This window comes from Manis javanica, chromosome 13, assembly GCF_040802235.1.
Source record: "Manis javanica isolate MJ-LG chromosome 13, MJ_LKY, whole genome shotgun sequence".
Lineage (NCBI taxonomy): Eukaryota > Metazoa > Chordata > Mammalia > Pholidota > Manidae > Manis > Manis javanica.
In genome coordinates this window covers 1522117-1537278 of record NC_133168.1, presented here as the reverse complement: position 1 = coordinate 1537278, position 15162 = coordinate 1522117, and the positions used below count along the sequence as shown (strand labels likewise).

At 48.3% G+C, this 15162-nt stretch overlaps 1 non-coding gene across 1 annotated transcript; it reads left to right on the top strand.

Moving 5' to 3' along the window:
• Positions 1-1471: 1471 nt before the first annotated feature.
• CCDC162P (coiled-coil domain containing 162) lies at positions 1472-13971 on the top strand. The gene is made up of 4 exons (XR_012124670.1): positions 1472-1605; positions 7218-7368; positions 9135-9230; positions 10292-13971. It is a non-coding gene; the product is annotated as a coiled-coil domain containing 162 (transcript).
• Positions 13972-15162: the final 1191 nt, after the last annotated feature.

Genomic DNA, 15162 nt, shown 5'->3' with positions numbered 1-15162 from the left:
AAGTCCGTTTAGGTAAAGAGTTAGCTTTGGAGGTGAAGGGATGGCTCACCGGGTTAGCTCTAGCAACCAGTGTTTCACACTGTCTGATTAAAATGTCCGTCTTCTCGGGTCTGAGCTTCAAGAGCTGCAGAAAATGACTGACAGCCTGCAGAACCCCCAAGACCCCACCACCCAGGCGCCCCTGCCTGAAGGGAGGTGCTAACCCTGCAGTCTGACACTGCAGCGAGGCACCTCATCCGGTGAGGGCTGGAGCACCGATCCTGCCGGCGACCTGCACAGGGAGGTGTTTCTGAGTGGCGGTGGAATGAGGCCCCTCTGGGCAAGATTAGACAGTGAACTTGAAACGGGTACAACGTGATCCAGAGCTGTGGCTGCTGAACGTGCCTCACTGCACAGGCCGTCCGCCCGGAGCTGCTCTCATGACATAATAATAGTTTGTATTTTATTAAATATGATTTCAGTACAGTTAATTTGCATAACAAGTGCTGCTTTCAAAGTTCAGTTTATTTTATTGGGAATAATGTTTATACTTGTAGAGCTGCTTCAAGAGTTTTGTTTGTTTCAGCCCTCCTTCTCTGAAAAGAACAGAATTTTTACTGCCTTGGGAATGGCTACTTCCCTCTGGCTTTGTAGGTTACTTACTACTCTGCATACAAAAGGAATGATTATTTGGTTAATTCATCACAACTGATGAGAAAATTAGTTTGGATTAAGAGTCACAGTGTTTCCAATATAAATGTTTTGAATGGGAAGGGAAGAGGTCAGGCCTAAGGGTCCGGGCTTCCTGTTTGGTTGTAAAGGTTAATTAACCTCCTTTGATTGCTTCCCACTGGTAACAGTTAGCGGATGAGGGGCCCTCAGACCTGCTGTTCCGGTGGATTATAACCACCTCCCAGCGCTAGCTGGGCACCGACAGAGAATGGAGACGTGCGGATTGTATTGAACTATATTTTCTCTTTTTACTCTGCGTTTTCTTTTATCAGAGCATCAGGGGACCCTGGACTTAGAGTGCAAAATCAGCAGAACAAAACGCCAGGCTAACTCATTTTCTTTTTATTGACAAATGGCTTTCGGAGCTATGGCTTAGTTAAGCAGGCAGGACGTAGGACTCTAACGGTCAGAAAGGCCTCCCTTACCCCTCTGGGCTCTGGAATCCCAACTCAGAATTTGCAAGGAATTGACCTACAGTTAAGAAATAGGACTCCCCCCCAGTACACGGAGTTCAGCCGCTACTGCTCTCCCATAGGAAGCACTGCTTCCCCAGGAGCCGCCTGGCCAGCTCTCTTTGTCCTGGCACACCCAGGCTGCAGGAGTGGAAGGCACCGCATCCTGCGTCTGGTTTCAGTATTTCAGTATATTTTTCAGAGGACCTCAGTGGCCCCACCCAGGGTGGCGCACCCCCACGAGTCCCTTATTCATTGCATTTCCTCCGACCTATTTTCTTCAGAGCTCTTTGGAGTGTGTGTGTGTGTGTGTGTGTGATCACACAGCTCATAAACGGCAGGCCAGAATTAGAACCTAGGTGTGTTTGAGTCCAAAACCTGAGAATGAGGATGAATTCCAGGCACCAGCGTGACGGGGCAGGAGAAAAGGACGATCTGCAGGGTAAGTGCCAGCCTTCTCGGTGGTTGACTGAGTGCTGAGCCTGCAAACAGGGAGAAGCCCTTGGGCTCCCAGAAGACAGGAAGCTTGGGGAAGTCCCCCCACGCTTCCCACGCTCACTAGCTCTGAGCAAATACAATGCCCGCCCCCCCCGCCCCCCAGGGAGCTTTTGCTTCTGTAAACTGAAGGCGTCTCCGGGGTCTGAAAAAAAAGGACTGAACTTTCCCTGGCGTGAGAGCAGCTTCCACAGGCGGGCAGGTAGGAGGCAGGTGCTTCCACAGGCGGGGGCAGGTGAGGAGGCAGGTGCTCAAGGCCGACAGGACGGTGGCCCTGCAGTCACCTGATGCCTGGCTCCTGCTTTTCTGTGGCACAGATCAGCTCAGGTTGCAGGACATGATGTCTCTAAGCACATGAGTGTCGCCCTGGCCCTGGCTGCCTGCCCTCCACAATGGGAACTGGCCTGTCGGCTGATGACATTGGGGTCACATTGCCCAGGGCTTGTCATTTACTCTGAGCGTGTCACCAAATTGTCGGAGTTATTTACCAGCCAGTGTAAGAAACGCCTGCAAATTGAGCTTATCTGTGATTTCAGGTGAATTGATCATTTGTGTCGAAGGTAAATGACTGGGTGTAGAGAGATTCTGATCCATTTCACCTGTTTGAGTCGGACTCAGCAAACGACTGCCCTAGGCCCAGGCTGATTTTGTATGGTCTGTGAGCTAATGGTGGTTTTTACATGGTTCAATGGTTGAGGACATTTTCAAGAAAAGAGCAATATTGTGTGACACATGGAAAGTATATGGAATTCAAATGTCAGCGTCCATAAATGAAGTGTTCTGGGAACACAGCCATGCCCATTCATTTACGGATCATCTCTGCTTCACTTACAACCACAGAGTTGAGTGGGTAGCAGAGACTGCGTGAAGACTGCACAAAGCTGAAAATATTTACTATGTGACTCTTCAAGAGAAAGTTTGCCACTCCTGGCTTTAGAGGATTGAATTCCTTTGCAATTCAGGAGTGAAGGGGGACAAAACAAATAAATAAAATCCCTTAAAGGAACTCTGTAGGACAGAGTAAAACGTAAGGCATGCAAAGGGCCACTACGTTGGGGGTGATGAGGAGACGCCCTGGGGGCCGGGTGAGCTCCTGCAGCAGCCGCTCCGGGGGTACACAGGGGGATCTGGAAAAACCCCCACCGACCTCCCAGGACCTGGTTTTCTGGTGGTTTTCCCTTCATTTTAGCATCTATTCTTATGCTCATCTGGTTTAAGTGTCTCTAAACAGGCACATAATAAAGTGTGTTTGGGGCCATCTGGGTATTTCTGGGAGACACAGAGAGGGGTCACGGCCATGTCCTGGCCTCTGTGGTCTCAGGAAGTCAAGAGCTGCATCTCCGGCCTCCTCAGGGCCACTGGGCAGGTGTTTCTGTTTGCTTGTTGTTCTTCTCCTTCTTTACGTCCTTGCATCCTGGGAGGGTTCTAGTGCGCGCCCTGTGGGCTCCCTGCGCCCCGCTGCTGCGCTCTGGGTAAGTCCCTCCAGGGAACCCCAGAGCTCTCCGATGGTAAGGCAGACGGACGGGCAGGGTGGCCTGGGGGGCTCAGCCTGTCCACCCCGGGATTCCCGGGCGGTGGGGCCTGGTTTTCTAGGGGCCGGTGCTCAGCAGGTGCGCCTCCGGCTTGACAGCAACAAGCCAGCTGTCCGTCCCTCTGGGCCTCCTGGGACCCGGGGCGCCGGGGTCTCACCTCCCAGAGCAGACCCACCCGCAGGAGACGCGGGCCGGGCGCCTGAGGGTCTGGCAAGCTGTCCCCCTGGCTCATGAGCCGTTTCCGGTATTTTGAAGGCATAATGAAAAAGATACATTTGTCCAAACACTTTGCAAGTGAAAAAAATGCCATTTCTTCACTTATGACCTGGGATCGTTAAGAGCTGAGTGACATGAAGGGGAGAGGGTGTCTGCCTCTGCCGAGTTCCCACCGAGTGTCAGCACCGCAGGACAGACATCACTCCCGCCGTGTCTGCAGGTGAGGACACAGAGCCTCAGAGAAGCCACCCGGCCCGCCCAGGGTCCCCCAGCTCGTGGCTGCAAAACTGGCAGAACTCACATTCACACAGTCCGCAGACTCCACAGCTGGTTCTTCCTTGACGTCAGGTTTCCTCATCCTTCCCTGAGTTCAGAGCTTGGGCTATGGGCTGCGTGACACCGAGTGTAAAACAGGGAAATGTCAGTAGATGTTCGGTAGAAAACTCGTTCAAAACATGAGGCCCATGGAGAGAGGAAATAAGAGGATCTGGTGCAGAAAACGCTGGCGTCACCTGGAGATCCCTTTCCTTATGGACAGCATTACACTATGCGGCTCCCTAACGAACAGTCCTGCTTGAAAGAGAGGAAATGGGTCCTACACGGGACAGCGATCTAGGCCGAGGAGCCAGGAAAGGGAGACAAGAGTGATCTGATCAATGCCAGGGCCTCTCACCGACTCTGGGCCCGGGAGAGTGTATTCTATGGGTCTGCAGCTCAGAGTGGCAGCGAATGTTTATATTTGAACTGTGTTGGTATTTTTTAATAGTCTCCAAATATTCGTGAATTAATAGGCCTAATGTGTGCACAAAGATGTGTTGAGGGCTCTAAAACTCTGCCAAGGACTGTGGTCATTTCTGCACAGACTTGTCGGGTAAGAGAGCCTGTCTGTGTTCTATGTTCTTTCGTGTGATCATCGGTCAGGTGCAGCCGTAAGAGGAGGCACAGGAAAGACTGAGGGAAACACAGTTTATCATATTCACGTGTCCTAGAAACAGGAGGCATGCGGTGCCCACAGGACCACATGGGAGGCATCCCGTTGGCCAGGAGTAAGGCGAGCTCCTCAGCCACGGCCTGGACGGGCAGGGCGGGTCCGGGTGAGCAGCTTCAGGCTGGCTGGTTGGGGACGGTCAGTAGGTCGGTCTCTGGTTGCCTGTTGACCAGCCGTGGGATGGTCAGGGCAGGGAGGTGTCGCCCCGGGGGTGGTGAGGCCCAGCTGGAGGGGTAGGGCTCCGATCGGTCAGGTGCGTGAAGGCGTGCTCCCAGCTGAGCCCTTCGCCATCTCTGAGAACTGGCCGGTCCAGGGAGGGGCTTTCTCTCCCCAGCCAGAAAGGCTTTTTATGATGTCAAAACTCATAATAAATAGAAAATAGAAAATAAAAATTTAAATATAAGCAGCACAGTCAAGGATTGATCAAGCCAGATGTGAACAAAGCTGGACCCAAAGGCTGAGAGGAAGAGAAATAATTCTGTGGATTGGTGAGATTGAAGAGCAGCAAGGGCTCGGAAGGAGCCAACCCGGGGTGGGGGGGGACCCGGGCTACTGGCCTCTGTGCCTTTGGTCTGGGCTGAAAATAAATGCTTCTGTTAGAATCTTTTGCTTTTTGGTACCGTTGTTTTAAGTAGCTACATACAACCCGTAAGTACACTAAGCGGCGGCATGTAGAACGCGCCGTGGGAGCTCAGGGGACAGTCCCGAGCAGCTGGGTGACAGGCCCGGCCTCTCCAGGCCCTGCCCGGCTGGAGGGTCAGACCCGTGCGGGACCCACTTCTGTATCTCAGACATTCTTAGCACAGTGCCTTGTACAGCGTGGGTGCGGGACACACCCCGGTCACACGGGTGTGCGTGAGTCATGCGTCCCTCGGCAGGGCCGGGTGAGAAGCATGAGAAGGCACGTGGAGGTAGAGAAGCAGGAGAAAATGCTCATATATCCGCTGAGCGACTCCAGGCCCCTCCCTGAGTTATCAGGATGGATGGGTCACTGTATGCGGTGTCTCAGGGTAACAGTACTCACCTACCTTTTGTTAATGCTCATGGAAATGTGAAAAGGGTGGTGTGAGTTTTGCACCGGTACAACGGTTTGGTGTGCAAGTACAGAGCTCTGTTTCTGTGCCTCTGAACTTGAGTTCCTAAGCCCCTATTTCTGCTGATGGCAAAAAGATCGTTCCAGGTCCATGTCATTTAACCACACTTAGAGTTTAAAAGTGGGCAGTTTGAGATTTAAAATCAAGTAATTCAAGACCACCCCTCCCTTCTGTTTTACCTGCGTCTCAGTCACCCTTCTGGTGAGGCAGGGATTCTGCCCTAGGTTTACGGGGATGCTGAGGACCTGACAGGAAGCAGCAGACGGACCTGAGCGGCACGTGGGCTCAGCCCCGGGGAGGAGGACGCTTGTGCCCTTCGGGTCGCGGGGATGCCCGTGGGGACCGAGTGAGCACCACGGGCTGAGAGAGGCCGGCCGGCCCCTATCAAGAGGGAGTGGTGCCCACTGGTTGGTTCACTTGAACGGTTCTGTACTGACAGCTGAGACCAGCACGCAGGGGCAGCAGAGGTGGGTGCCTCTGATAAGGAGGGCGGTCTGACCAGAGGACCTTCTCCGTGGGAGCGGGTTCCAGGCCCTCCTGACTTTGCCAGCTGTCAAGGCAGCATGTAACACCGCGCCTTAATTCTAAGCCTTGGACCTCTTCTCCTCTTTCCCCTCAGAGGTGATCCCAGCTCCTGGGGGCCTTACAGTCAGCCCAGCAGGTGAAGAGGGCAGCCACCTCGCTTTTTGTTGTGGGTTAGCTGGTCCCGCCCCAGCTGTCCCCCGGTCGGCCTGCTGCTCGGCACCCCACCTGGACACCCCTGTGTGGGCGCTCCAGCACCCCTCGGGCCTGTCCCCAGCACTCTGATTGTCCGCGAGCCTCTGGGAGGCCGCCTCATTTGATCAGTGCTAACATCCCCCTCCGTCACTGCCTGTCTCCCTCCTTTGGTGTTTGCTCTGTGTGAGACGGGCTGAGCCCGCGGACGACGCAAACAAACTGTCCTTCTGTCCCGGCCTGGTCTTACCTTCCCCCCAGCTTGTCCTGTGTTAGCATCTTTTCTTAGCATCTTTTCGAGACCTAAGTTCTAGAAACAGTCTTTCGTGCTTGCTAAACTCCTATTTCCTTTTGAGCAAGAAAGTCAGTGTAATTTATCATGCACACTTCCTTCTCTACAATTTATGGTATAAATTTCATGCTTCAGGGTTTCTGGTTCTCGATATGCAGAGCCAAGTTTTGTTCAAAACAAAACCGAAAGCTTTCTCTCTCAAACCCCAGGCTCTTATTACTTAATTTAAAATTCGCTTTTACCTATCAAGACTGGTTGTCTTAGCTATTGGTTTAAAATAATCGATTCAGTGAACGATCTATATCCTTGTTCTAGAGTTGCAGTTGAATGATCCAATACAGTAGCCACGTGTGGCTATTTAAACGTTTTAATTAATATTGGTCTAGGTGAAGTAAAGTTTAAAATTCAGCTCCTCAGTCATAGCAGCCACATTTCAGTTCCCTGAGAGCCGCGTGTGGTTCCAGTCAGACGCAGACCATTACCGCGCCGTGGAAAGTCCTACGGGACGGTACTCAGCGGAGGTGTGTCTGCCTTCCTCTGGAAGGCTGGGAACTGTAAGAGCGAGAGGCACTGTGCACAGACAGCGGACGAGGAATGAGTGGCTGAGGAGGGAACCTGTGTATGTCTCAAGAAGTATCTTGGTACAGGAACTCTGAAGAATGTTTTGAGCTTTAGAAGTTTAAGTTGCTGCTTTTAATGAGATCCCTTCCTTTGTTTTGGTAGAAGAACTTCCTTGGCTGCTGGAAATGCGCCTGCCTACCGGTCTGTCACAGACGGCATGAACCACGGCTGACGCCCCTGAGCAGCTCTCTCCCGGAGCGTGTGTGCTTCCCGGCTCAGCCTGCCCCAGCCACTCAACCCACAGAGCCTCCAGGTGTGTCGAGATGTATTTTTGTACCTATGAAAGGTGTTGTGCATTCATCACTTTGTTTCCCTTTGGGCTACGTTCTGCGGGGGCTCTCCATGCTCTGACGCCCTGTGCTCTTGGCCGGCCTCTGCACTCATGCCGCACAGCTGTTGGGGCACCTGCTGGGCTGCTTTTTCTAGTCAGGGTCTTGCCTCCAAGCTGTGCAACAAGCTGACTGGGGCCACAGCTTACCTGCTCACAGCTGGTAGAAAAACCAACACTTGCTCTTTTCCATTTAATAGATAATAATAGTTACAATACATAAATCAGGTCAGCAGCTGAGCGCCGAACAGCCCTGGTTCCAACCTGTGTTATCATCGAGTGTAATTCTGGCAACTATTTTTGCTCCTAGGCACAGCAATATTACCCACCCTCTGCAGCTGAAGAATTTAAGGTTCAGAGGTCACATTGCTGGGCAGGCATGGCAGCCCTCGGTCACAAACTGTGTTACCTATGGCTGCATTACACATTACCCCAAAACTCAGCAGGTTCGAACCCTCACTACCTCGGATAGTTCTGAGGCCCAGGAGTCTGGGAGCAGACTGGCTGTGCAGTTCTGGCTCGGGGCCTCTTGTAAGGCTGCTGTGGAGGTGTCAGTCTGGGCTGTGGCCACCTCAGGGTCCCAGGGGAGGAGAGGCTGCCTCCTCGCCCATTCGCAGGGCTGCTGACAGGCGTTGGAAGATCCCATCCGAGCTTACTCACGCGGGCTTCTCTGCGGGGCTTCCTCGCCGCCTGGCCGGTGGCTCCCCCAGGGTGAGCAATTCAAGGGAGAACGCAAGACGGAGCCCACAGCCCTTTTAGTGCTGATTTCAGAAGTGACATACCATCACTTTTGCCACGTACTGTACATTGGAAGTAAGTCTCTAATTTCAGGCCACACTCAAGGGGAGAAGAATGAAACCCCACCTCTTAATGGGAAGAGGATCAAAGACTGTATGGACAGATCTTTAAAACCACCTCACAAGCCCAGTTCTTTTGACTCCAAAACCTCCAACTTGATGTTTTGATGTTACAAAGTGAAGTAATGCCAGCATCATCCCCGTGTAGTCCCACACTTCTGCCTTCCCTGGATACAGGGCAATGACCCTTGTTCCAAGTCTGAGCCCTCGTTCAGGCCCAGAAGGCAGCGTAGGTCATGACTGGCAGGCCTGTTTTTGTGCCTTCGGGTATTGCCTAATTAGGTAGCCGCAGGTGTCCTGGCTACCTGCTACCTAAATCACTTCTAACTCTAGGACTTGCCTGAGGCCAGTCCCAGGTCTGGGAGTGGGGATGGGGTCAGATGAACAGGCCCACTATGCTCATGGCTATGTATGGAATCACAGGGAGTAGATGCCTTGACTGCCAGACAGCGTTGTAGAGAAGACAGAGGCCCATGTGTTAACATTGCAGCATCGATTTTGAGTTGTTCCCTAAAACTGGAACACAATGGTAAGGGACAAATTTTTAAGGTTCTTAATATTGAGAACATTTGAGGAAGTTTATTTTTGTTGATTATAAACTCTGAAGTTTTGAGTAACCTTCTATGTTTAACTACGTTCTGAAAAATTAATTTAAAAAAGATCATTACTCTGTCTTCTAATCATCAAGGACTCTCCATCAAGAGCTATTCCTATGTAATAAATAGATCATCCCAGTGTTTTGGGGTGCAGACACAGACATCCTGCACACACGCAGATGCCTAGTACTTACCGACACAGTACAGCATTGTCATGTTTATTATTTGGTTCTTTTAGGCATTTGTGCTATTCCCTTGGAGAATATTGCTGGAAGATGGGGGACCGTTTCCGGTTATAAGTGGCTGTCCAGATACCCTAGAATATGATATGCAGGTAGGTCAAGTCTTCCCACTGGTCAGAGAGGTGCGGGCAGACCGCAGAGTGGGCACCTGCATCTGAGGGCCAGACCCTCCACACCCTGGCTGGGGGTGACTGAGTCAGGAGGTGAGCAGGGCAAGCGTGAAGCTGTTAGCCCAGTGCAGCAGGAGGGGTCGCATCTCCTCAGGACAGGGGGCAGTTGGTGGCAGCTAGGGGGCCTCTGCTGTGGACTTAGCTGAAATTCCCACGGCCAGGCCTGACCGAAGGGTGGCCCAGCACCCTGGATGGACGGTCCTGATGGACTCCCAGGCTGCCGGCTCAGAGATGCCTGCCTCCCAACCTGCCTGCAGCGGTGGTGGGAAGAGAACTCTTCAAGTGGGACCCACAGGGAGAACTTTTGATTATGTGTCTTAACCCTGATTATTTAAGCAAATACTATTGGATTTTCATCTTTAAAAATAGAAAATATAGAAAAGTATTAAGAACAACATGAAAATCAATTACAAATTTGCTTCAAAATAACATGCGGGTGGAGGGGGTAGAGGGGGTGGGGGCAGGACTGGCCGTAGGCTGGTGGTCCATGAACCTGGGTGATGGGGCCTGTTCTGTTTGGTTTTGTACGTGCTCAAAATTCTCCTTAAGTCAAAAGTTTTTTTTTTTAATGAAGATAGTTAAGAATGGTTTGAAAAAAATCAACCACAGTTCCCCACTAAGAGACCATCACAGTTCACATTTTGATTTGTTTTTCCCAGTATTTTCCCTGAGCACACATGTGTTTGTTTCTATACTTTAAGGGAAAATCGATGTCACACTATGCATTCAGCACGCACAGACCTCACCTCACTGTTAGGGCTGCGGAATTTGGACTTCCATACAAACCAGAAGTCTGATATGTTCATGGAGGACTTTGAGCTACAAATGTCACTCTGATTTTTATGGATTTTTTTAATGGTTGAGAGGTCAGGGCTTGTAACCAGAATTAGTCGTAGTGTTCTCCTGCGAGGCCATGTGGAAAAGATACACAGATGTCTTCAAAATGGGTGTTTTTGTTTTGTTTTGTCTTCTTTTGTTTTCAGCTGTGCCTCTGTAGGCTGAGTGACTGTGACCTGAAGGTAGCTCACGGGGAGCTCGTGGGCCTCCACCTGCTCATGGACACCGTACTTCTGAGCAGCTCTCCTGTGATGGTGGAGGGGCCCCCAGGACCGCAGGCCACACTGGGCAAGAACACACAGCTATTCCTGGCCAAGAGTCTGTGTGACCTGCCAGCGCTGTGCGGGCCTGGAGGACTGTCCTGCCGGAGGTGGAGCAGACATCTGTCCCCAGCCTCTCTGGTGAGTCCCAGGACCACCAACGCCACAGTGGAGCAGCGGTGGTCTGTGAAAGCCACTCCGAAGTATTTTCTTTCATGATGTGTCCCACGATCAGTGGTCTATCCATTGCCTTTCATTTAAAGAATACAACAAGGGTTGTGGGAGACCCATTGAAAGCAGACGTAATAAATATGGCAACCGGCTGCTTTTCCTTGTGAGTCACACATGTAGGATCAGAATTGGAAGGGCCCAGGGGTGAAAATAGAGGTTCCAGGTGGGCCTCTGCAGCCCGGACTCCCTTCTCCACCACGCAGCAAACCTTTGGACCCCCAGGCAAGTCCCTCTGAAGTGCTAAGGGACCTAGAGCCCTAGCCCACCTAAGATCCTAACTTGACATAATTTTGTGCGTCTCTGGGAACCAGACAGGGACCTGCACCAACCTGAACGGCCTCCTTCCAGCCTCATTTGGAAAGGTTAATACACTTCTCTGATCTAAGTTGTGGCTGCGGCTAGTGGGACAACCTGTCACTTATAAACAGGTGCACCCTAACTGGCATAGAGGGGCATCGGCTCAAAAGTGGAAGATCATAGTTCAACCATTGTGGAAAGCAGTATGGAGGTTCCTCAAAATGCTCAAAATAGACTTACCATTTGACCCAAGAATTCCACTCCTAGGAATTTACCCTAAGAATGCAGCACTCCAGTTTGAAAAAGACAGATGCACCCCTATGTTTGTCGCAGCACTATTTACAATAGCCAAGAATTGGAAACAACCTAAGTGTCCATCAGTAGAGGAATAGATAAAGAAGATGTGGTACATATACACAATGGAATATTCTTCAGCCATAAGAAAGAAACAAATCCTACCATTTGCAACAACATGGATGGAGCTGGAGGGTATTATGCTCAGTGAAATAAGCCAGGCAGAGAAAGACAAGTACCAAATGATTTCAGTCATATGTGGAGCATAAGAGCAAAGAAAAAACTGAAGAAACAAAACAGCAGCAGAATCACAGAACCCAAGAATGGACTAACAGAGGATCCAAGCCTAATTTGGCTACCCAGAAAACGAATTAAGATACAATATGAAGAACTTCCAACATCAACATCCTCTGGAAGAGTCATTCCAGAAGATGATCATCAAAAAACATCAACAAAGATCCTGGCGCTGCTGCAGTCGTAGCTGCATCCATCCCACCGGTTCCTGGACTTGCCATTGGAATGAAGAAGGAGATATCTAAGCTGACCTGCGCATACAGTAAAACAACAAATTTGACTGGATCTATACTGTCAGAACTCAACTAAGAATTAGGAGAAGTGCAAGTTGCAGCGCTCCAAAATCATGCAACTATAGACTATCTACTGTTAAAAGAACATATGGGATGTGAACAGTTCTCAGGAATGTGTTGTTTTAATTTGTCTGGTTTTTCTCAAACTATTCAACTTCAGTTAGACAATATCCATCATATCATTGGTTTTCACAAATGCCTAGGGTACCTAACTGGTTTTTCTTGGTTTCACTGGATATGGCTGGTAATTGTAGGTCTGCTTTTGTTATGTAGCTGTATTCCTATTATGTTAATGTGTGTGCACAATTTAATTAGTAGTTTGTTAAAACCTATACATGCTTATGTTACTCTACAAGAAGATATGTCAAAGAAATAATCAATCTTCCCATGTTTTCTTCCGTCTGCTACATCTATAGCTTCTCTTCTTCCTTCCTAATTACAGCCCTTTAGTAGAATTCATGCCTCATATAGAAAATTACCAAGTATCATAATTCCTCCAAGTGGTAAAGATACCTTGAGACAAGTGCTGGGCATAGAAGCCACAGGGCATAAATCTGCAAAGAAGTAAAAAGCTAACCTTTTCAAACAATATGGCTTCTCTCTCACTTACCAACTTTACATTTCCCTGTATGGCCCCAGAAGATGACTGGTTAGCCAGAGACGGGTAAGATTCCTCAAGGGAGGAACAACCTAAGACAGGCACAGTCGCAGGGGGGCCATCAGGTGAGAAATTGGGGATCAACAGAGGTGAGGCTTAGAACCTCACCCCCCCTGTTTTGAGAGAAATCTTCTGCATCTGTGGATGTTTTGTTGCCCTTGTCAAGCTTGGATTAATACTTAGTCTACAGGCACAGACCTGATCATCTACATTTGCCCTCTTACAGCACTAAATTATGTTTTCTACCTTTATCTTGCATCTACCTACCACTTCAGCATTTTATTTAAAATAATAATAATAATAATAAGGGAGAAATGTGGGATTCACATATAAATCAAGTATAAAAATCAAACGAATAGTCATATCTGACTTGATTGTTTATAGTTCATAATGCATGATCAAAACCGAAAGTTTCTGTGATGACTGCCCTTGCACTGTTCGCCATGTAAGAACTTACTCACTATGTAAGAACTTGTTCACCATGTAAGAACTTGTTTGTTATGCTTCGGAAGATTGGAGACTGTTGAGAATTAGGCTTGAGGTTGATTAATGATTGTGCATTGAGTCCCCTATACAGAATTTTATTGTTGTTAACAACCATTTGATCAATAAATGTGAGAGATGCCCTCTAAAAAAAAAAAAGTGGAAGATCAGAAAAAGCTTCCAAAAGAGGTTTGAAACCCAAAGGACAGGTTAGGCATTAATCAGAAGATGGAGTAGAGTGGGAGCAGGCGGGCTCCCGCCGGAGGGACCGGCTCCTGTGCAGGCACTGGGGAAGGGCATGCTGCTCTGACAAAATGGGGGAAGGGAGGGCAGAGATATTGGCGGGGGTCAACTTGTGCAGGTCTGGCTAAGGCACCAGGAAATCACTGGGCAGAATGTTCTGTGTATCTGATAGGTCCATCTGGCCTGAGAATCTTGTTTAACACCAATGTTTCCTTAACTGATTTTCCGTATGGGCGATCTATTTATTGATATAAGTGGGATGCTGAAGAACCTATTACTGTGTTGCTGTCAATTTCTCCCTGTAAGTCTGTTGGTATTTGCTTCATATATTTTGGTGCTCCCTGATTGGGTACTGACATATTTACAAGTGTATCTTCTTGATGGATTGACACCCTTATCGTTACATAGATCCCCTCTTTGTCTTTTATCGCAGTCTTTGTTTTAAAGTCTATTTTGTCCGATGGGAGTAGAGCTACACTGGCTTTCTTTCTGTTTCAGTTTGCATGGAATATATTTTCATCCCTTCGCTTTCAGGTGGTGTGTCCTTCCTTCTGAAGTGAGTCTCTTGTAGGCAGCACATAGATGGATCCTGTTTTGCTATGCATTCAGCCACTCTGTGTCTTTGGATTGGAAAATTTAGTATATTTACATTTAAAGTTGTTATTGATAGGTATATTTACTTATTGCCATTTTGTTACCCATTTTCTGGCTATTTTGTAGTTCCTTTCTGCTCCATTCTTCTCTTCCTCTCTTCTGTTGTTGTTGATGACTTTCTTTAATGTTATGTTTATATTCTTTTGTGTATTTACATAAGCTTTTGCTATGTGGCTACTGTGAGGCTCACGTATGTCATCCTACATATGTAACAATCCATTTTAAGTTGATAGCCACTTAAATCTGAATATGTTCCAAACCACTATGTTTTACTCCTGTGCCATTTTATGTTTTTGATATCACATTAAAACATCTTTTTATTACATCTTTTTACTTTATGTATCCCTCAATTATTGTAGTTTTATTTTAATTTTACTACTTTTGTCTTTAATCATCATAGTAGCTTTATAAGTGATTAACCCACTACCTTTTCTTTATATTTATCTTTTCCAGTGAAATTTTTACTTTCATGTTTTCTTGTTATTAGTTCGTGCTATCTCTGTTCTGGCTAAAGAAGCCCCTTTGACATTTCTTGTAAGGCCAGTTTAGTAGTGATGAACTCCTTCAGCTTTCAATTGTCTGGAAAAATCTGTCTCTCCTTCAATTCTTGCGGATTAGAGTATTCTTAGTTGGAAGTTTTTCCTTTCAGCCCCTCCTTTCTGGGCTGCAAAGTTTCTGCTGAGAAATCTGCTGATAGCCTGTGGGATTTCCTTTGTATGCAACAGTTTGTTTTTCTCTTGTTGCTTTTATGATTCTTGCTTTATCTGTAAATTTTCATACTTTACTTATAATGTGTCTTGGTGTGGATCTCTTTGGGTTTACCTCGCTTGGAATTCGCTGGGCTTCCTGGACCTAGATGTCTGTTTTCTTCCCTAGGGTAGCGAAGTTTCTAGCGTTATTTCTTCAAATCAATTTGCTGCCCCTTCCTCTCTCTTCTCCTTCTGGAGCCCCTGCAGTGTAGATTTCACTCTGCTTGGCGTTGTCCTATGGCTCCCTTAAGGTCTTTGTCTTCAAAGACTTTTTCTTACTTTTTCACCGCTCTGCCCTGGGACGTCCCTTGTCTGTCTTGCAGCTCACGGATCTGTCCTTCTGCCCCATCCAGTCTCCTACTGACCCCTGCCAATGTATTTTTCAGTTCAGTTATTGCATTCTTCAGCTCTGAGGCTTCTGTTTACTACTTTCTTGTATTTTCTGTCTCTCTGTTAAATTTCTGTGTTTATCCATTCTTCTCGCAAGTTTGCTGGGCATCTTTATGATCTTTGAATCTTTATTGGGTAGATTACTTATCTCCACAACATTAAGGTCTTTTT